The 23,304-nt window shown below is 43.8% G+C and overlaps 1 protein-coding gene across 6 annotated transcripts in view; it reads left to right on the plus strand.

Annotated features, from left to right (window-relative positions):
* Window positions 1-23,304, plus strand: part of dgkaa (diacylglycerol kinase, alpha a) — a 144,901-nt gene that overhangs the window by 13,741 nt on the left and 107,856 nt on the right. For 3 of the 6 annotated variants that reach the window (XM_073071113.1, XM_073071112.1, XM_073071118.1), the window contains exon 2: window positions 19,809-19,911. The exons of 2 other annotated variants lie outside the window; for them this stretch is intronic. The gene's annotated coding sequence lies outside the window, so the exon portion shown is untranslated. Of the gene's footprint in view, window positions 1-18,172; window positions 18,238-19,808; window positions 19,912-23,304 lie in introns of those variants that run through there. One more of the 6 variants, XM_073071114.1, reaches the window with a different exon arrangement.

Consider the following 23,304-nt stretch of genomic DNA (forward strand, 5'->3'; position numbering starts at 1 on the left):
TCTGAACCTCCTCAGCAAATGAAGCAGCAAGACCTGGACAACATTCGGTGAAGGGCTGATAAGTGATCGATAGCATTCAAACTACAGAAGTGCCAGGCAGTGGCCATCTCCAGCACGGGAGAGTGGAACCACCCACCCTTGACATTCAATGACATTATATTCATAAGTCCTCCACCATCAAAATCTCATAGTCACCATTGACTAGAAACATAGTGGAACTAGTCACATAAATACCATGGTTACAAGAGCATGTTGGGTACCCGATGATGAGTGACTCATCTCCTGCACCCCAAGGCCTTTCCACGTCATGAGTGTGATGAAACTGTCTACATGTCTGGGAGTGTGCAACTCCAACAACTCTCAGAAAATTCCACACCATCCAAAACAAAGCAGCCCTGTTGTCAGGTTCCCAACCCACCTCACTGAACACCCCCTCCCTCTATAACTGATGCCCAGAGACTTCAGTGTGTACCATTTCCAAAACACACTGCCGTTGCTCAGCCAAGTTGCTCCACAAAGGACAAGAGTGGCAGGGGAATGCCACCACCTGCAGGTTCCCCTCCAAGTCATACACCACCCTAACTTAGAAACAATCTCCATTCCTGCACCATCACTGGATCGAAATCTTGGAGCTCTCTCCCCAGCAGCGCTGTGGGAGCACCTTCACCAGAAGGTCTGGAGTGTTTCACCCCCCACCTTCTCAAGGGGCATTTAGGAATGGGCAATAAATGCTGGCCTTGCCAAGATTGTGTAGCTCCTGTAAACTAGCAAGAAAGATCGAGCTTTGGCAAACTTCATTCTGCAACATTTTAAATTTCCAGACCAGAGAAAGAAATGAGATCCTGAGCAGCTGCATCACTGCCTGGTTCGGAAATTGCACCGTCTCGGATCGCAAGACCCTGCAGCGGATAGTGAGGTCAGCTGAGAAGATCATCGGGGTCTCTCTTCCCGCCATCACGGACATTTACACTACACGCTGCATCCGCAAAGGAAACAGCATTATGAAGGACCCCATGCGCCCCTCATACAATCACTTCTCCCTCCTGCCGTCTGGGAAAAGGCTCCGAAGCATTCGGGCTCTCACAACCAGACTATGTAACAGTTTCTTCCCCCAAGCTATCAGACTCCTCAATACCCGAAGTCTGGACTGACAACTTGCCCTACTGTCCTGTTTATTATTTATTGTAATGCCTGCACTGTTTTGTGCACTTTATGCAGTCCTGGGTAGGTCTGTAGTCTAGTGTAGTTTTATTCTGTGTTGTTTTTTACGTAGTTCAGTTTAGTTTTTGCACTGTGTCATGTAACACCATGGTCCTGAAAAAATGTTCTCATTTTTACTATGCACTGTACCCGCAGTTATGTTCGAAATGACAATAAAAAGTGACTTGACTTGAAATGGGAGGATTGATCATGAGAATGTTGATAGAATGATAGAAATGTGGAGAGGTGGCGGGTGGGCTGTGACATGAAAGTAATGCACCAAACAATGCAGGTGCAGGAAGTTCAGTGAGTTTGCTGAGGTGACCTGGTGAGGCTGTGTATGAGTATTGTTGTTACCTTGAATCCATGGTCTTATACACACTTCCTCTGATGTAAATGTCACTGTAAAAGCAACAGCTGTGTGTGGTTAGTTAAAAGGCCTGAACAATAAGCAGCGCATCCTTGGTTGTGAAATTTTTACCCTTTTATTGAGATTGAGACATCAACAGGCTCACTCTGCGCTCGGCCACGCCAGAGACTGCAGATCCTGGAATCTTGAGCAACATACAAAACATGAGAGGACTTGAAATGTCGACTGGCCCATTTCCCTCCACACATAGCGCCTGACCCACTGAGTCCCTCCAGTATTTTGTGTGTTGCTTCTGTCTCTTCACGGTTCACAGCTGCGTCAGGACAAAAATTCAAAACAGGAAACTGGGATCATTTGCAATAGTTCTTGGGAAATCCCAGCGTGCTTGTGCCAGGCATTGTTTTGGTCAGGTTCCTAGAGTGAACATATGCCAGAGGTACACGGATCAGGAGGGCACTGCGCCAGGCTGTATGCATTGAAGCCATTCCGGAATGGGGTGCACCAATCAGTTCTCTGCAACTGAGTGAGAGTCTGACACTGGATGGTGCTTCCTGCAGTCTCAAAGGATCATCTTTTCTTTACAGGATCAAAAGTCAAAATTGAGCAAAGGTTTATTGTCATATGCACAAGTACATATATAAACAGGTACAATGAAACATTTGCAGCAGTATTGCAGGCACATAGTGTCAAGTACACAACATTCACAAGCAGAACATAAATTAAGCATAATTATCACATAATTTTTGTGAGAAAGAACACAATAAGAACAAAAAAGTCTATTGTAGTGCAAACTGGTCGTCATGTTGCTGTACTGAGGTTGTGATTAGGGTTGTGCCAATTGGTTCAGGAGCTGAATGATTGAATGGAAGTAGCTGTTCTTGAACCTGGTGGTGTGAGACATCAGGCTTCTGTATCTCCTGCCTGGTGGGAGCTGCAAGAAGAACATGGCCTGGATGGTGGAGATCTTTGATGATAGATGTTGCCTTTTTGAGGCACCTTCTACTGTAGATGCTACGAGTGGTGGGAAGGAGTGTGCCCATGATATATTGAGCTGAGTCCACTGCTGTCTACAGCTTCTTATGTTCCTGCACATTCAAATTCCCATACCAGACCATGATGCAACCAGTCAGGATACTTTCATTTATAGAAGCTTGTTAGAGTGTTCAGTGACAAGCTGAACCTCCTTAACCTTTAGGGAAAGTAAAGACGCTGGTGTGCCTTCTTTGTGATTGTGTCTATCTGCTGGGCCCAGGACAGGTCATCTGATATGTTAACGCCCAGGAATTTAAAGCTGCTGGTGCAACGTTACAAGTACTTGGCACTTTCCAGAGTCATTCCAAGTTGTAGCAATCTGCAGAGAGCAGGGGTCAGGAGAGGTGGGACTTTGCCTTAACTGCAGAATGTAACGTGACTGGGAGTGGAGCAGAGGACCTACAGAACAGGTCCAAATAGATAATTATATAAGTCTTTATATTTTAAGACAAATGGGTGGCATGATAGCGTAACAGTTACAGTACCAGTGACCTGGGTTCGATTCCTGCCACTGCCTGTGAGGAGTTTGGTTAATCTCCCCATGTTCACATTCACCCGGTGTCTGTACGTTTACCCGTTTTTTTCCCCAGGTGCTCTGGTTTCATTCCACAGCCCAAAGACGTGCTGGTTGGTAGGTTAGTTAGTCATTGTAAATTGTCCCATGATTGGGCTAGGATTAAGTCCGGGGGTTGCTGGGTGGTGTGACTCGAAGGGCCTACTCCATGCTGTATCTCAGTAAATAAACAGGACTGGCTACTGGGAAAGCAGTCAGGAGGAAGGGGGGCTGTCTGCTGGCCAGATCCACCCAGGGCAGCAGGATGAGGGTTATTTGCATTTTCACAGCATTTTTCAGATCATCCCAAAATACCTCACAACTAAAGAATGCTTTTTGAAATCAGAATCAGGTTTATTATCACCGGCATGTGACGTGAAATTTGTTAACTTAGCAGCAGCAGTTCAATGCAATACATAATCTAGCAGAGAGAGAAAAAATAAAACATAACAATAAACAAATAAATCAATTATGTATATTGAATAGATTATTAAGAAGTGTGCAAAAGCAGAAATACTGTATATTTTTAAAAAAGTGAGGTGTCCAAAGCCTCAGTGTCCATTTAGGACTCGGAAGGCAGAGGGGAAGAAGCTGTTCTTGAATGGCTGAGTGTGTGCCTTCAGGCTTCTGTATGAAGATAAAGGTCAGGTGAGAGAAACACTGCAACCAAATTTTTGCACAGCAAGCTCCCATAAAGTGACCTGATGATGACTGAATCATCTGTTTTAATGATTTTGAATGAGGAATAAATATTGACCAGATCTCTGGTTCTTCTTCAAAATACTTACATGGCATGTTTCGCATCCACCTGACAGATCAAAGGGTGCCAGGAGGTTCGCTCTGATATCCTGTCCAAAGGCAGCACCAATATTTGATGAACAACTCAATCTGGATGCTTATACTCTGTGTTCGAGCTTGGACCAAGAGCTTTCTGGCACTGGGAGGGAAGTGAACTTTAACACGAGGAAATCTGCAGATGCTGGAAATTCAAGCAACGCACACAAAATGCTGGTGGAACACAGCAGGCCAGGCAGCATCTATAGGGAGAAGCGCTGTCGACGTTTCGGGCCAAGACCCTTCGTCAGGACTCACTCACGAAGGGTCTCGGCCCGAAATGTCGACAGTGCTTCTTCCTATAGATTCTGCCTGGCCTGCTGCGTTCCACCAGCATTTTGTGTTACGTGAACCTCATACAGGTTTGAAGGGAAGCAGGATGTTAGAAGACAGTTAAGTTTGAAAATGTCGCCATTTATGATTTATATATATCCTATGTTCTGTGTGTTGTCTGTGTCTAGGGGCCTGTGATTCTGCTGCAGGCACGTTTCTCAGTGCAACCGTGCCTCATTGGACTTGCAGAGGAGATTTACCAGGATGCTGCCTGGATTAGAGAGCATGTCTTCTGAGGATTGAGCAAGCCAAGGCTTTTCTCTTTGGAACAGAGGTTAAGAGGTGACTTGATAGAGGTGTATAAGTTTATAAGAAACATAAATTGAGAGGATAATCAGGGACTTTTTCCCAGGGTAGAAATGGCTAATGCACGGGGGCATAATTTTAATGTGATTTAAGGAAAGTATAGGGAGGACGTCAGAGTTAAGTTTTTTACACAGAGTGAATGCGAGGATCACCCTGCCAAGAGTGGTGGTAGAGGCAGATACGTTAGGGACATATGTGAAACTCTTATGGATGATAGAAAAATAGAGGGCTATGTAGGTGGGAAGGGTTAAATTGATTTTAGAGTAGGTTACAAAGTCAGCACAACATCATGGGCCTTAGGCCTGTACTGTGTGTAATATTGTATGTTCTGCTATGCACATGACAACATGCTTGACATGATTTGGCTTGTTTGCCTCTAGCACAACCACAGGCTCAGCAGTGCCAGCTCCAACCATGGTCAAACTTATTCACGGGGCACAAGGATGTGCGGGCACCACTACCTCCTTCCGCTTAGCGAGCACCACCTCAGGTTAAACATGGAGCATAGAACAGTACAGTACAGACCCTTCGGCCCACAATGTTGTGTCAACCTTTAAACCTAACCCTTCCCTTCCACAGAGCCCTCCATTTTTCTTTCATCCATGTGCCTGTCCAAGAGTTTCTTAAATTCCCCTGGTGTATCTGCCTCTACCACCACCCCCAGTAGCATGATCTATGCACTTACCACTCTCTGTGTAAAGAAATTGCCTCTGACATCCTCTGCTATGCTTTCCTCCAATCACCTTAAAAATCACACCCTCTCATTTTAGCCATTTTCCTGGGAAAAATTTGCTGCTATCCAGCCTATCTATGCCTCTTTTCTTATACACCTTTATCAAGTCACCTCACATCCTCCTTCATTCCAAAGAGAAAAGTCCTAACTCACTCAACTTATCCTTATTAGACATGGTTTCTAACCCAGGCAACACCCTGGTAAATCTCCTCTGTGCCCTCTCTAAAGCTTCCATATCCTTCCTATAGTGAGGCGACCAGAACTGAACACAATACTCCAAGTATGGCCTAACCAGAGTTTTATAGAGCTGCAACATTACCTCAATCCCCCAACTAATGAAGGCCAACACATCATAGGCCTTCTTAACCATCCAATTGACTTGCTATCCTGTAAGTGAGAGGGAAGTGTGCTGTGCTATGGGTTTGGATGATGTGGTCTTGTCTGCAGCTGGGCGGCACGGGAATGAGCCTTGGAGAAGAGTCAGGTTCAGTGACCTCACAGGGGTCATCCTGTCGGCTCCATCAGTACAAAGTGTGCGCAGGTGTGTGAGCTGCCAGTTGTCGGCTCACAAATCTGACTGATAAGATTGAGTTCCGGCAGTCTGGTGCATTGAAGTTCTTGCAACTTTGGGCTTAAAAGCCTGAATCTCACCACCTGATGACGTGGTCAGTTGGTTACCTCTAGGTACAGGACATCACTCTTCCTCCTCTGCGTAGAACATAGAGCACAGATCAGAACAGCACAGGAAGAAGCCCTTTGACCTACTATTTAATGCTGAATTCATCAAGCTAGTAATTAAACGGCTAGTTAAGCTATTCCCTTCTGTCTGCACATAGTCCGTTTCCTCTATTCTCTGCACATTCGTGTGCCTTGCCTCTTAAATGCCTCTATCACACTTGCTCTCCCCACCACCCCTGGCAGCACATATCAGGCCGCCATTGTCCTCTGTGCGAAAGCAAACCTGCCCTGTATAACCCCTTTGAACTTGCATCTTCTCACCTTAAATGTATGCACTCTAATATTAGACATTTTAAAAAGATACCAACTGTCTACTCTGTCTGTGCCTCTCATAATCTTAACTGCTATCAGATCTCCCCTCAACCTCCACCTATCTCAAGAAAGCAAGTCAAGTTTGTCCAACCTCCCATACCCTATAATCCAGGCAGAGTTCTTGTGAATCTCTTCTGCACCCTCTCCACATCCTTCCTATAATGAGGTGAACAGATTGCCCTCCTCCTGCCCACCTCATCCTGTGCAGCGTGTCAAAGCCTCAGAGCCCACTTTGTCATTCCACAGGTCGGAATTACCTCTGCCTGGGTGACCACCATTTGTTCCCGGTCCAATGACCTCCCTTTGAGAAGCACATGCTTTTTTAATGGGACCTGGTCGCTCGCCATTTTGGTTCTTTGCTGCTGTCTCCAGGCAATGAGCAGTCAGCGCAGTGCTCTCAGCATGCTGAACTCCTTGAAGTTAACTGGCAGCATAAAGTTGGCTTGTTGCCTGTGTTGCCATCAAGGGGCACAGGATAATCATACACGAACAAACTGTGAACATTTTTGATGCTGCGCTCTGTGGGAAATTGCATCTTCCTTCTCAAGCCACAAGAGACTCAACTACAACAAGAGGCTTCCCGTATTTATAACCTTTGCACATCCCACAACTCGCTGCCACCGTGTGCCAGAGCGAAATTGACTTCAAACAAAACCAGTGCAGTGAGATACTGACCAGAAGCATCACAACCTGGTATGGAAACACCAATACCTTTGAATGGAAAATCCTTCAAAAAGTAGCGGATATGGCCCAGTCTATCACGGGTAAAGCCCTCCCATCCCAACCAATGAGCACATCAAGGAGCATTGTTGCAGGAAAGTAGCATCCATCGTCAAGGAACCCACCACCCAGGACATAAGACGTAGGAGCAGAATTAGGACATTCAGCTGATCCAGTCTGCTTCACCATTCCATCATGGCTGATCCCGGATCCCACTCAACCCCATACACCTGCCTTTTCACCATATCCTTTAATGCCCTGACCGATCAGGAAACTATCAACTTCTGCCTTAAATATACCCACGGACTTGGCCTCCACCCCAATCTGTGGCAGATTCACAGATTCACTACTCTCTGGCTAAAAAAAAATTCCTCCTTACCTCTGTTCTAAGAGGTTGCCCATCAATTGTGAGGCTGTGCCCTCTAGTTCTGGGTGCCCCCACCATAGGAAACATCCTCTCCACACACACCCTATCTAGTCCTTTCAACATTCGGTAGGTTTCAATGAAGTCCTCACGCATTTTTCCTAAGTTTCAGTGAGTACAGGCCCAGAGCTGCCAAACACTCCTCATATATTAACCCCTTCATTCCCGGAATCATCCTCATGAACCTCCTCTAGACTCTCTCCAATGACAACACATCCTTCTGAGATACCAGGCCCAAAACTGTTGACAATACTCCAAGTGTGGCCTGACTAGTGTCTTATAAAGCCTCAGCATTATCTCCTTGATTTTATATTCTACTCCCTTTGAAATAAATGCCAACATTGCATTTGCCTTCTTTACCACAGGCTCATCCTGTAAGTTAATCTTCTGGGAGTCTTGCACGAGGACTCCCAAGTCCCTCTGCACCTCTGATGTTTGAACCTTCTCCTCATTTAGATAATAGTCCACATTATTGTTCCTTTTACCAAAATGTATTATCATACATTTCCCAACACTGTATTCCATCTGCCCCTTTTTTGCCCGTTCTTCCAATTTGTCTAAGTCCTGCTGCAATCGCATTGCTTCCTCAGCACTACCTACCCCTCCAACTATCTTCATTATCATCCACAAACTTTGCCTCAAAACCATCAATTCCATCAGCTAAATCATTGACAAACAATGTGAAAAGTAGCAGTCCCAATACTGACGTCTGAGGAGCACCACAAGTCACTGGCAGTGTACCAGGAAAAGCACCCTTTATTCCCCCTCGCTGCCTCCTGCCTGTCAGCCATTCCTCTATCCATGCCAGTGTCTTTCCTGTAACTCCATAGGATTTTATCTTGTTAAGCAGCCTCATGTGACTTCTGAAAATCCAAGTAAATGACATCCACTGCCTCTTCTTTGTCCACCCTGCTTGTTACTTCCTTGACGAACTCCAACAGATTTGTCAGGCAAGATTTCCCTTTTCAGAAACCATGCTGACTTTGACTTATTTTGTCATTAGCCTCTCAAGTACCTCGAAACCTCATCCTTAATAAAAGACTCTAATACTTTCCCAATCACTGAGGTTAGGCTAACTGGCCTATAATTTCCTTTCTTTTGCCTTCCTCCCTTCTTAAAGATTGGAGTGACATCTTCAATCTTCCAGTCCTCTGGGACCATGCCAGAATCAAGTGTTTCTTGAAAGATCATGACCAATGCATCCGTTATCTCTTCACCAACATCTTTCAGGGCTCTGGGATGTAGTCCGTCTGGTCCGGGTTACTTAACCATCTTAAGACCTTTCAGTTTGCCTGGCACTTTATCCTTTGTAATAGCAATGGCACTCACTCCTTCTCCCTAACACAGACCTCTGGCACACTGCTAGTGTCCTCTTCCACTGTGAAGACAGATGTAAAGTACACATTAAGTTCATCTGCCATTTCTTTGTCCCTCATTACTACCTCACCAGCATCATTTTCCAGTGGTCCAATATCAACCCTCACCTTCCTTTTACTCTTTATATAACTGAAAAAACTTTATAATATTCTGCTTTATATTATTGGCTAGTTTCCCCTCATATTTCATCTTTTACCTTCTTATAGCTTTTTCAGTTGCCTTTTGTTGGATTTTAAAAGCTTCCCAATCATCCAACTTCCCACTCACTTCTGCTACCTTATATGCCCTTTTATGCAGTCCTTATTTTCTCTTGTCAGCCACAGTAGCCTACCCTTGCCATTTGAGAATACTTCTGTGGGACATGTCTATCCTGCGCCTTGTGAACTATTCCCAGAAACTTCAGCCATCTCTGCTCTGCCGTCATCCCCGCCAGTATCCTCCTCCAATCCACCGGGGCAAGATCCTCTCTCATGCCTCTGTAATTCCCTTTATTCCATTGCGATACTGATACGTGCGACTTATGCTTCTCCCTCTCAAACTGCAGTATGAATTCAATCTTATTATGATCACTGCCTCCTAAGGGTTCCTTTACAAGCTCTCTAATAAGATCTGGCCTATTATGCAACACCCAATCTAAGAATGCCTTTCCCTGAGTAGGCTCAAGCACAAGCTGCTCCAAAAAGCCATCTTATAGGCGTTCAACAAATTCCCTCTCTTGCGATCCGACACCAACCTGATTTTCTCAATCCCCTTGCGTATTGAAGTCCCCCATTACAGCTGGGTCAATACCCTTACTACATGCCTGTTCCAGCTCCCTTTGCAATCTCAACCTTACATCTTGGATACTATTTGGAGGTCTATATATGATTCCCATAATGTTTTTTTTTAAACCCTTGCAGTTTCTTAACTCCACCCACAAAGATTCAACATTCTCTGACCCTATGTCACCTCTATCATCTCTTTCCAACAGAGTCACACCACCACCTACACCTTCCGGCCTGTCCTTTCAATACAAAGTATATCCTTTGATGCTAAGCTCCCAACTTCGGCCTTCTTTCAGCCACGACTTAGTGATGCCTACAATGTCATACTGAGCAATCTCTAACTGCGCCACGAGTTCATCCAGCTTATTCCGAATGCTACATGCATTTAAATACAACACCTTCAGTCCTGCATTCTTCACCTTCTTGAATTTTGTCTCTGTGGTACAATTTAACTCCTTGCCCTGTCTACATTTGTACCCAATCATTGGCTTGTCCTTCCTTACATCCATGTTACATACATCATCACCTCATTGACTCATTCTCAGCTCTATCATCCTAAGTTTTAACCCATCCCCCTGCCATATTAGTCTAAACCACTCCCAGCGGCTCTTGTAAACCTGCCTGTAAGCAATCCCAAGATTACTGCCCTTGAGGTCCTGTTTCTCAGTTTCCTTCCTAACTCCCTGTATTCTTTTTTCAGGACCTCCTCCCTTTTCCTTCCTATGTCATTGGTACCAATACGAGCCACTTCTGGCTGCTCAGGATATTGTGGATACGTTCAGAAACATTATGGACCCTGGCACCTGGGAGGCAAACTACCGTCCGTGTTTCCTTTTCGTATCCACAGAATTGCCTACCAGTCCCCCTGACTATGGAGTCCACTATCACCGCTGCCATCCTCTTCAGTCCCCTACCATTCTGAGCTACAGGGCCAGACTCTGTGCCAGAGGCACGGTCACTGTTGCTTCCCCCAGGTCGGTTCCCCCCCCCCCAACAGTACTCAAAATGGAGTACTTATTGTTGACATTTATGAGACTGGAATAATACCAGAAGAAATGAAAAAATCAGTATTTATCACTCCTCCTAAGAAACCTGGAGCAATAGAATGTGAATTACATAGGACCATAAATTTAATGAGTCATATCACTAAGCTACTTCTAAGAATTTTGATGACAAGAGCTAAAAGTAAGATACAAGCTGAAACAAGTGAAGAACAATGTGGTTTTGTGAAAGACAAAGGTACAAGAAACGTGATATTGATGTTAAGGATACTATCAGAATGAGCTATTTCTTTGTTTTATTGACTACAGAAAAGCATTTGATAAAGTAAAGCACAATAAGTTATTTGAAATATTACGAGAAACTCTAGATCTAGATTCGAAAGACCTCCGCCTAATCAGAAATCTGTACTGGGAACAAACGGCCGCTGTAAGAATAGATGGAGAAGTGAGTCAGTTTACAAAAATCAAGAGAGGCGTTAGACAAGGGTGTGTTTTCTCCCCTGATTTGTTTAATGTGTACAGTGAAACAATATTACAAAAAATAAGAGACATTTTGGGAATCAAAGTTGGCGGTGAAAACATCAATAATTTCAGATATGCAGATGACACTGTGCTAATTGCAAGTACGGAGGAAGAACTACAAAACTTAATTGACATAGTTGTTGAAGAAAATGCAAAAATGGGTCTATCAATTGCAAAAAGACAGAATGTATGGTGATATCCAAAAAGAAGGAGAATCCTATCTGCAGGCTGAGAATAAACGGGGAAGACATAAAACAAGTACAGAACTTTTGCTACTTAGGAAGCTGGGTGACATCAGATGGCAGGTGCGACATGGACATCAAAAGAAGAATAGGGATGGCAAAAGACACCTTTACGAGAATGAAGAGTACATTGACCAACACTAAACTAGGCATGACAACCCATCTCAGAGTACTGAAATGTTACGTTTATCCAGTTATGTTATATGGTTCAGAATGTTGAACAATATCTAGTAACATGAGGAAATGAAGTGAAGCAGCAGAGATGCGGTTTTTGAGGAGGATGCCAAGAATATCATATGGACGAAACAAATATCTAATGAGGATGTCATGAACAGAGCAAGCACAAAAAGAGAAATAATGTATGAGATCATGAAAAGACAGCATAACTTCATTGGACCTGTGATGAGGAAAGAGGAGTTAGAATGCACGGTAATTATGGGAAAGATTGAAGGGAAGAAAGCAAGAGGAAGGCAAAGACAAATGATGATGGAGACAGCAGCCAGAGAACTGGAAATGAATACCGATGAACTGATCCACTTGACCCGAAACAGGAGTGTGTGGGCCATGGCAGTCAAAGCTCAAACTGGGCACGGCACCTGATGATGATGATGATTGTTGAGGGGGGTCAGCCACAGGAGTGCTCTCCACTACCTGACATTCTCCTTTCCACCTCCTGACAGTCACCCATTTATCAGTTTCCTGTCGCCTTGGGCTGACAACCTCTCTGTAGCTCCCGTCTATCACTGCTTCACTTCCCCTAAAAAAAACAAAGGCCAGCGAGTCCCCTAACATTGTCTCTAAGGAGCTGCATCTCAATACACCTGGCACAGATGTGGCCATTGGGGAGGCTGCGAGTCTCCTGGAAATCCCTCATCTGACACCCAGAACAGAACACTGGTTCTGTCGACATACCCATTATTCTCTCAAGATTTAAATAAGAAATAAGGAATGAACTTGCTTACTTACCTTGCCTCCACCTGTGCTCACTGAAGCCTTGTTTTTACTACTCTGCCTCAGACTACTCCAACGGCGACCACTCTGCTAGGCGGTACCTCTCTTTTATAAAGATTGAGTTTTTAAAGTTCTTTGCTGCACCTGCACAGGAACACTTCTGTTGTGTTTGTGCAGTACTCCAACCAACGACACCCATCGAAAAACTTCCTGTTTTTTAAAGTTCTTTGCCAGACCTGCACAGGAATGCTTCTGTTGCGTCTGCGTAGTTCTCCAATCAATGACATACTCTCTTCTCGCTGCTGCCATCAGAGAGAAGATACAGAAGCTTCAGGACTCACGCTGCCAGATTCAGGAACAGTTATTACTCCTTAACCATCAGGGTCTTCAACCAAAGGAGATAACTTCACTCAACTTCACTTGCCCCATTATTGACGTGTTCCCACAACCAATAGACTCATTTTCAAGGACTCTTCATCTCATGTTCTCAATATTTATTGCTTATTTATTTATTTTTTATTATTTCTTCTTTTGTATTTTCAGTTTGTTGTCTTCTGCACTCTGGTTGAATGCCCTAGTTGGGCAGTGTTTCATTGTTTCTGTTATGGTTATTATTCTATAGATTTATTGAGTGTGCCCACAAAAAAACAGATTTCAGGGTTGTATATAGTGACATATATGTACTTTGATAATAAATTTACTTTGAAGTTTTGAACTTTGAACTTCTTGGTATCTGTCTTCTCAGCCTAAAGCTTCCAGTGAGGGAGATGCTTCTGAAAGCCAATGTCGATAGAAGGTGATTAGGTATAGCGTGAGGTCTGCAAAACACCAAACCTCATGCTTCAACTACCAAGCAGCTGCCTACAGGTTCATAAGCTAACAGGAGGTTGCCATAGGAACAGAAGTCTGTGGAACCTCTTCCTGTCATTCAATAATCATGGCTGATCTGTGACCTGACTCTAATTAAGTAGGCATGATGTGTGATCAGCATTAAGTATTAGAAGCACAGAAGCCAATTTACACACAATACCCTCCCACAAATTGCACTGTGTTAATAATCAGATAATCTGCTACTTGTAAAGTTGAGAAGGTAGAATAGTGAGACAACTCCCCTCATCTCTCTGCAGAGAGTGGTGCGGACAGCCCAGCACATCTGTAGATGTGAACTTCCCACTATAAAGACAGGTGTGTAAAAAGGGCCTGAAGGATCATTGGGGACCCGAGTCACCCCAACCACAAACTGTTCCAGCTGCTACCATCCGAGAAATGGTACCACAGCATAAAAGCCAGGACCAACAGGCTTTGGGACAGCTTCTTCCACCAGGCCATCAGACCGATTAGTTCATGCTGACACAGCTATATTTCTATGTTATATTGTCTGTCTTGTTCTACATACTATTTATTATAAATTGCACATTTAGATGGAGATGTAACATATAGATTTTTACTCCTCATGTATATGAAGGATGTAAGTAATGAAGTCAATTCAATCTTCAGAACAGTGTGATAAGTTTCATTAACAGGGCCTCGGCTTAATGTTTCACATTAAATGGTGCAATGCTCCCCTTGTGCATTGTCAGCCTAGAGCTTTGTATTCAGATGTCTGAAATGGGATTTAAACCCGCAACATGACTCAAGCATGTTTGCATAGGGAAATCCCAACACTCAAATTATATTCTGCCATCTATGTTAGTCATGATGTTGGTGTGATAAAGAGGAAGCAGATGACAGAAAGGTATTATTGGATCTGAGATTATAAATATAGAGAACACCTTCTTGAAACCAGTCTTACTCCAATAAAGTAGCAATCTAATTCAATCATCTGGATCCTGGACTGTGGATACAACATTTATACCTGATTCTCCTTTCCTCGAATCTGATACATAGAGCAAGCTGCCAGGGACAAGTTGAGCCAAAAGGCCTCCAGCTATGCTGTATAACTTGATGACTCTAAGTGCCCCAGTGGGGATTCTGAATGAGGATATTGTTAGACCTGGCTATAAGATCCAAACTCTACTAGCCCTTCCTCCATTTCCAATTCTGCAGACAAGTATCCATCCGGAACTCCCTGCCAAGATTCTTACTTGAAGGGTACCACTGAGGTAACGGAGAGTGAATTGAACTTCACTCAGCCAGGTGCAGCACCTTCAGGTGGGAGAAGAGAAAGGGAAGCAGACATTCTCTGACCCAGCAGGAAGCCTTGTCAGCAAGGAATACAGTTACGGGCAGCCCTTTGGTGCAATGGGTAGAGTCGCTACCACACAGCTCTAAAGACCCAAGATTGATCCTGACCTCTGTTGCTGTATTTAAGTTATTGTACTATGACCCCCAGGTGCTTTATTGTCTTCCTACATTCCAAAGTGATTCAGGTCAGTAGGTTAATTGACTGCTGTAAATTGTCCCTAGTGTGGTGTGGGTGGCCAAATCTGGGTAGAGATGGTGGGAATGTGGGGAGAATAAATATGATGAGTCACTGCAGGATTAGTTTAAGTAGGTGGTTAATGGTCGACATAGGCTCAGTGAGCTGAAGAGACAGAGGTTTCAATGGAAATCATATGGGAATTCCTCACCAATGGTCCAAATTGATCCCATCATACTTGGGTGTGTAAGGAAGCTGAGCATTTTTTTTTTTTGCTGGTGGAAAATGGTTGTCACTAGTATAGCCAACAATAATGGTTCGTCCTGAATTGCTCTTCAGAAGATGGGTAGTGAGACATCTCATTGAACACCCACAAGCTTTGTGCTCTCATGTTGTTCTTGGTGAGGGATTTCCCAGATTTAGACCCAGTGATAAAGAACAAAGAGCAATGCAAGTTGGTGGTTGAGGTCACAGGTTTGGGAGAAGCCTAAGCAAGACACACAGACATACTTTATTGATCCCGAGGGAAATTGGGTTTCATTACAGCTGCACCAAGAATAGTGAAGAAATATAGCAATATAAAACCATAAATAATTAAATAATAATAAGTTAATCATTCCAAGTGGAAATAAGTCCTGGACCAGCCTATTGGCTCAGGGTGTCTGACACTCCAAGGAAGGAGTTGTAAAGTTTGATGGCCACAGGTAGGAATGACTTCCTATGATGCTCAGTGTTACATCTCGGTGGAATGTGTCTCTGGCTGAATGTACTCCTGTGCCTAACCAGTACATTATGGAGTGGATGGGAGACATTGTCCAAGATGGCATGCAACTTGGACAACATCCTCTTTTCAGACACCACCGTCAGAGAGTCCAGTTCCACCCCCACAACATCACTGGCCTTACGAATGAGTTTGTTGATTCTGTTGGTGTCTGCTACCCTCAGCCTGCAACCATAGTGCTGGTGGAAATCAATCTTTAAGTGGTAGACAAGGTGGCAATGGAGCAGGCTGCTTTTTCCTGAATGGTGTCAAGATTCTGGAGAGTCATTGCAGCTGCACCCTTCCAAACAAGTGAAGAGAGCCATGCTCTTTTCTCACTGCTGCCATCACCCAGGAGGTACATGAGACTTAGGTGTCATACCACCAGGCTCAGGAACAGTTATTACCCTAATACCATCAGGCTCCTGAACCAGCGTGAATAATTTCACTCTAAACTGATTCCACAATTTTCAGACTCACTTTCAGGATTCTACAACTCATGTTCTCAGTATTCTTTCTTTCTTTCTTTCCTCCTTCCCTGCTTTCCTTCCTCCTTTCCTCCCTTCCTTCCTTCCATCAGCCCTTCCTCCTTCCCTCTCCAGCCTTGACCTTTCCCACCCACCTGGCTTCACATATCACCTTCCAGCTAGCCGCCTTCCCCTCCCTCCACCTTTTTTATTCTGGCTTCTTCCCCCTTCCCTATCTGTCCCGAGGAAGATGCTGAGTTCCTCCAGTGACTTGTGTGTGTTGCTTTGGATTTCTAGCATCTGCAGACTTTCTGGTGTTTATGGTCTTTTGCACACTGGTTGTTTGTCAATCTTTGTGTGCACTTTTTCATTGATTTTATTGTATTTCTTTGTGCTACTGTGAATGCCTGCAAGAAAATGAATCCCAGGGTAGTATCTGGTGACATATACAGTGGATTCCAGTTAACTGGGTCATCGGTTAATTGGGTCAGCCACATATTTGGGACAACTCCTAAAGAAATAAAACTAAATTGAGAAAACAGATGGGATTCCTGTCATTTATTTAGGACAGTATGCCACTTAATTGGGACAGGAAACTGTTGCCGATCAGTTTGTAACTAGCATCAGTCGTTAGTCACTACTCTGTGATTAGAGAGAACAGTTTTTAAATAGTGTCAGTTGCATGTGCTTGTGTTCAAAAAGCAATGATGGGATAAATGGGCGGGAGTGAAAATGAAACTATTTCACTACTTCAGCAAATTAGGAACTCCGAAGAATCTGAAAGTATCGACCATCACCTTGAATGTTACATTGAAAATGAAGATTTGGAGGATGATATCATCGAAAATATTGCATGAAGGCAGTCCAGTATCTGCACTGATTTTGTTCATTCACAGTCAATCAAAAGAACATGGAAACATGCACTGGATGAATTCCTCCGCCGATAACTATTAGGAACAAATACAGTTTTATAGTTCTGTAGTAATATTGATAGTGCTCTAATTTGTTCTGTATTTCACTTACATACGTAATTTGTTACTCAGTTAAAACTAGTTTCTTTTTTATACCTTCTTAATTACTTAATTACTTCCATGAAACCGGCTAATTGGGGCAGCCACTTAATTGGGCCAAAAAGTACTGGTCCTGATGTGTCCCAATTAACCAGAATCCATTGTACAGATTTTACTTTGAACTTGAATTTATTTTGTACTTTGAAGTTTGTGTGTTCCATCACACTCCCAACTCATGTCTTGTGGATGGTTGAAAGGCCTTGGGATGTTTCACTCACCCCAGGTAGGAACCCCAGCCTCCGACCAGCTCTTGCAAGCTTGCTGTTTTAATCAGTGACCTGCTGGAATGCTGATGGTGGGGGATTCAGTGACAGTAATGTCAAAGAGTATCATATAGGTTTTCTGACCGGAAGCTTTGAAGTATGAAAGCAAATTGAGAATGTCTGTTTTGTGTTATTAGCACATAATTTTAATTCTTTAAATGTGAAGAACATGAAACAGGAAACTGGAGAAGTCCATATTCCCCATTGTTAAACCTCTGCTACAACAGGAGCTCTCGCTCCACAATATCCGTCCTCAAATCGTTTTCCTCAATTCAGTCGGCTGTAAGTGACTCCCCATAGGGTCACAAATTGCTGAGAAACTCAGCTTGCTGCTTATTGACTGACCTAGTGTAGTCTCAACATGCATCCTGCAAACAGTCCGTTAATAAAAAGCGTTCATTTCACTGTGACTTTGATAATAAGCCCAATCTCACTGTGCATCTTCCTGGAGCTTATGCTGTCAGGATTGTATATAGATCTGTTTTCTTCATGTGTGCAGCCTTGTCTCTCTTATAGATACAAGGAAATCCCAACACACATCCCACTGTTTTGGCTTTTTACTAATGCAGCAGGATCAATTTAGATTTTCAGTGGCTGTGGAAATGATACAGAGCCCTTATTACATCCTAGACAGTTTTCTTTTTTTTTATTTTTTACAAGATCTGTGCAGCATTTGCAAGGTCAGCATTTACTGGTGTCTCCTTGACCTGCTGCAATCCTTCTGGTGAACGTGCTGTTGGGGAGTGAGGTCCAGAGTTTAGACCCAGTGCCAGCCCAGGAGCGGACACATACCTGTAAGCCAGGACAGAGTGTAACTCAGAGGGGAGCCAGCTGACGGTGGTGCCGCCCTCATCCTTCTTGCCGGTAGAGATTGTGGGTTTACGAAGAGACATCACAGTAGCCTCGGTAAGAGACCGCAGTGCATTTTGTCAACGGTTCGTGCTACAGATATCGTGTGTGGTGATAGAGGAAGTGAACGTTTCGGGGGGTTGAAGGGCTGGCAATCAAAGCCAATGGTCTGTCCTATGTTGAAGGATTTAGAATGGGGCAGCTGCTGCAGGGTTGAGATCAGTGCAGTGAAGACACGGATACCGAAACTGCCAATCCATCTTACAACCACTTCTTCAAGCTCCCGACTGAGTCACACAGAAAAACGCTCCAACTGAGTTTGTGACTAACTGTCAAAGCACATTTATATCAGGGGTGTGAACAGCCCACACTGTGGAACTGTAGTTCAAGGTGTAGAGAAGCAGTTTCCCGTTCTGGAGCTATGAGTAACCTTTTCTAACATTCACACCAGTCACATGTAGGGTACAAACAGGAGTTAAGGAGGGACTTTTTAATGCCAACTATGTATCTTTTTCACTGCTTTTTTTCATTTTGTGCTGATGATAATGGAAAATGTGCAATATTTAACCTTGGTCAGTAAAAGGGCAATTATATCTCTGGCAAGATGCTGATATGATCTGGGGAGTGTCCACAGGAAACCAAGACAGGTTTCATTTAAGGTCTAGTTTTTCATTAGCTTGTCCAGTGGCCTTGGAGAAGGACACAGCGAGCTGTTGGTCATGGCGTTCCATAATTTAGACCCAGTGACAATGAAGAACAGCAATATATTTACAAATGAAGATGATGTGTACCTTGGAGGGTAACCTAAAGTTGTTGGTGTTCCCCTACACCTACCACCCTTGTCCTTCATGGTGGCAGAGGTCATAGATTTGAGAGACGCTGTTGCAGTAGCCTGGGTGAGTAACTGATGTGTGTTTTGTAGATGGTGTGCACTGCAGTCACTGTGTACCAGTACCCAAGGAAAGGTGTCTTTAGCTGTCGATGAAGCAGGTAGTTTTGTCCTGGATGGTGTTGAGTTTCTTGACAGTTCCTGGAACTGCTCTCACCCAGGCAAATGGAGAGTGTCCCATCACACCCCCCGACTCGTGATTTGTAGATGGCAGAAAACCTTTGAGGTGTCAGGTGGTGAGTCACTCACCACAGAACACCCAGCCTCCGACCTCAAGTTCAGGTTTGTACTTATTGGCATTGGCACACATATACCCGGAATGAATACCGTGAAAATTGGCTTATTGCAGCAGCAGCATAATACATTACACGATGAGGACCGACATAAGTTAACATAAACTTAACATGGTTTACACATAGCTTACATGTGCGCAAAAAATAAGCAACAAAATAAACAACAAGACTGAGAGAGAGAGAGAGAGAGAGTCCAGAGTATTGTTAGGGTTTTTCAAGTCAGTTCAAGAACCTGAGGGCAGTGGGGAAGAAGTTGTTGTTGGGCCCCTTGTGTTCCTGTGTATTGAAGTTTCCATACAAGGCTGTGATGCAGACAGTCAGGATGCTTTCCACTGTACATTTGTAGAAGATTGTCAGTCTTCAATAACATGCCAATCTCCTTAAACTTTCAAGGAAGTAGATGGTGACATGCCTTCTTTCTGGTTGCCTCTATATGCTCAACCCAGGATAGACCATCAAGATGTCGACACCCAGGATACCTTGGATCCACTTTCAGGTTCTGGTCAACCCAGGATGTTGATCCGAGGGATTCTAATCCCACTGAAAATTGTGAGTAATTGATTAGAAATGGACTTGGCCACTGCCCTGCACTTTGGCAGTGCAAATGTTACTTGTCACTTATCAACCCATGACTGCATGTTGTCCAGATCTTGCTGCACAGAGGCACGGACTGCTTCATTTGCTGAGGGCTTGTGAAGTGTGTACATCGTGGCCTAATGATGGCAGGCAGCTGATTGACGAAGCAACTGAAGACAGTTGACACCAGGACACTGTTCTGAGGAACTCCTGCAGTGATGTCCTGGGGCTGGGGTGATTGACCTTTGACAATCACAACCACCATTCTTTCTGTGAAGAAGGACTGCCGTGTTTGGGATGATTTCTCCTTTGATGCCCATTGACTTCAGATTTACCAGAGCTCCTTGATGCCACATTTGGTTAAATGCTGCCCTGATATTGAGGGCTGCTTCACCCCCTATTCATCTCTGGAAGTCAGCTCTTTGGTTTAAGTCTCAAAATTTTCTCCCTCAGTTAAATTCCCAGTCTCCATTGTGCATGGAAAATAATTCCAGCCTCACCAATCCCTTTTCAGTTGCATTGATCTTGGAGTAGGTTAAATGGTCGGCACATCATGGGCCAATGGGCATGAATAAACTCTTCTTGAGCTTCCAGACTGTTACAAGTATTGATTTTAACCAACGTTTCAATGACAAACTCTGCCATCTTCATCAGGGATGATGCCTACACATGTCTAATCCAGTGGTATTTATACTGATGTTGTCCATCCCTCCTGATTGGTTTGTCCTCATCCAATCAGGTTTCCGCTGTCCCACCTTGTTTGCAATTGAATTTCAGCTCTTACTTACAGCAAGACCTTCGTCATTAAAATTCTTTTCCTTTAATTTTAACAAAGATGAAGGTCTTGCTGTAAATAAGAACTGAAATTCAATTGTAAACAAGATGGGACAGCAGAAACATGATTGGATGAAGACTAACCAATCAGGAGGGACGGATGATGAGGGTATAAATAAAATCGGACTAGACATACCCAAGCATCATCCCTGCTGAAGATGGCAGAGTTTGTCATTGAAATATCATTTAAAATTGATAACTGTACCTGGCTGGAAGTCCGAGAAGAGTTTATTCATCATAGCACCATTCGGAAAAGCACCAGATCCTGTTTCATACACGTGAATCTTCTCTGTACCCTTGCTCAACCAATCGCACCGCACCCTCCCTGTCATGCAGTGACCAGAACTGTACAGAGTACACAAACTGTGGTCTAACCAGTGATTTATGCAGTTTTAGTGTCACCTCATAAGTATTCACCTGCTTTCTTAAATACTGTATTACCTGTCCTACTGCCTTCAAAGATCTCTGCACAAGATAATTTTTCTCATGGGTGTAATTGGGTGGCGTGGACTTGTTGGGCTGGAAAGGCCTGTTACCATGCTGTATCTTTAAATCTAAATAAAATAAAGATCCTCATATATCCCTTGTTACTGTCAGGCATGGGGTACAGAAGCTTGAAGTCCCACACAACCAAGTTCAGGTGTACCTTCCATCAACTCTCAGGTTCTTAACTGACCAACACAACCCTAACCGTACCTCAGCAACAGGCCACTGTGGACTTCCTTTTGCACTACCAGGGACTTTTCCCTCTGTGTTTATCCTTGCACAAATATCTTGTTTTGCACAGTCTTTTTTTTAACTTTGAGGTGTATAATAATTTATGTTCGGTGTGTTGTCTGAACCTATGTGCCTGTGATGCTTTTGCAAGCAAGTTTGTTATTGTACCTGTACCTCACCGTATTTGTGCACACATGATGATAAACTCAACTTGACTTGAATTTTTTTGCCCTCAAATGTGTGGTACCTCACATTTCGTAGCCGTGGCCCTAGATGTAAGTTTAAGTCACTGATGTTCACCATAAAAAGCAAGGGACTGAGCCCCTGAGGTACTCCACTGCATACTTGCCTACAGTTACTAGAAATTCCTTTCAACACTACTCTTTTTCTTCCGCTGATCCAATAAAAATTTAGCTTACCCTCGGATCCTGTGGGGAATCTGCCAATGCAGTTTATCAAATGCCTTGCTAAAATCCATGTTGATTACATCAGATGTGCTAACTTATCAACCCTCTGAGTTACCTCCTCAAAAGTTCAATTGAATTAGTCAGATGTGACCTTCTTTTAACAGATCCATGCTGACTGACTGTGGTTAACATAGGCCTCTTGAAGTGCTGACTTATGTCATTGCTCAGAATTTTTTCCAATCATCCGCCCACAAGCAATGGTTGGTCAGTGGTTACTCAGTCTATCCTTTACTCCTTTTATAAAATAGGAGCCATCTTCCATTCCTCCAACACCACACCTCATTGAACCAATGGACTGGACCATACCCTTCAGACAGCCATTAAGACAGAGCCATCTCATAAGAGAGGGTTGTAATTGACAAATAAAACACTTCTTCTTTCATCCAGGTTTCTGAGGGCAGATTCCAGATCATAGTTAAACCTGCTCATGTTTAATAATAATGTTAATACTAAAGATTTAGCTTGTGTTCTCCTGGTTCAGTGAATAAAGACCTCAGCCAGTGCGTCAGTGGAAGAATCTGCATGGTCAGAGCAGAAGCAGCTGAACTCAGCTTGAGAATCACTTTGCCAATGCATTGTGTGATCCAGGACTCAGTAATGTAGCCAAACTGAGGGCTGGGTGAAAAATGTGGGCTGGATCAGGTTCAAGATGTGGCTTGTACACTGGGTGAGTCAGACCTTTTGAGGAGAGGACAGTCAAGTCCTTTCAGCAAAATCTCCAGTTCCGTAATGCAAAGATACCTTCATGCGTTGTGAATAGTCAATGTGACTGTTACACATTAGACGACACATCAGTGTTAGGGAGCAGAGCTTTACTTTGGCTGTGCATAGATCGGGTGGGGTTACTCAGCTGGGTTTCTGACACGTAGAAACCCTTCACCACAGTTACCGATCTGAGAAATAAATCCCCGTACCCAACATGTAGCACAGAATCTCTATTCATGGTCACAGCTCCCACTTAGGTTGTGGAATGGTGCCACTTTTGTTGCCTGTTTTGAAAGCTATTTCATGGCCATTTGAACTCACAGAGTTATAGAAACAGATCCTTTGGCCTACCATGTCTATGCTAACCATCATGCCAGTCTATACCAATTCCACTTGCCTACGTTAATTCCATATCTCCCTATGCACTGCTCATTCAAATACTTTCCAGATGCCTCTAAAATGTTATTACTGTTCCTGCTAGCCCCTCTGGCAGCTCATTCTAGATACCAGCTATACTTTATATGAAAAATATATCCCTCAGGTCACCTTTAAGCCTCTCTCTCACCTTAAAGTCATGCCCTCTGGTTTTAGACCCACCCACCCTGGAAAACAGACTCTGGCCCTACCCCCTTGAGGTTTCTGT

This window comes from Hemitrygon akajei, chromosome 18, assembly GCF_048418815.1.
Source record: "Hemitrygon akajei chromosome 18, sHemAka1.3, whole genome shotgun sequence".
Taxonomy (NCBI): domain Eukaryota; kingdom Metazoa; phylum Chordata; class Chondrichthyes; order Myliobatiformes; family Dasyatidae; genus Hemitrygon; species Hemitrygon akajei.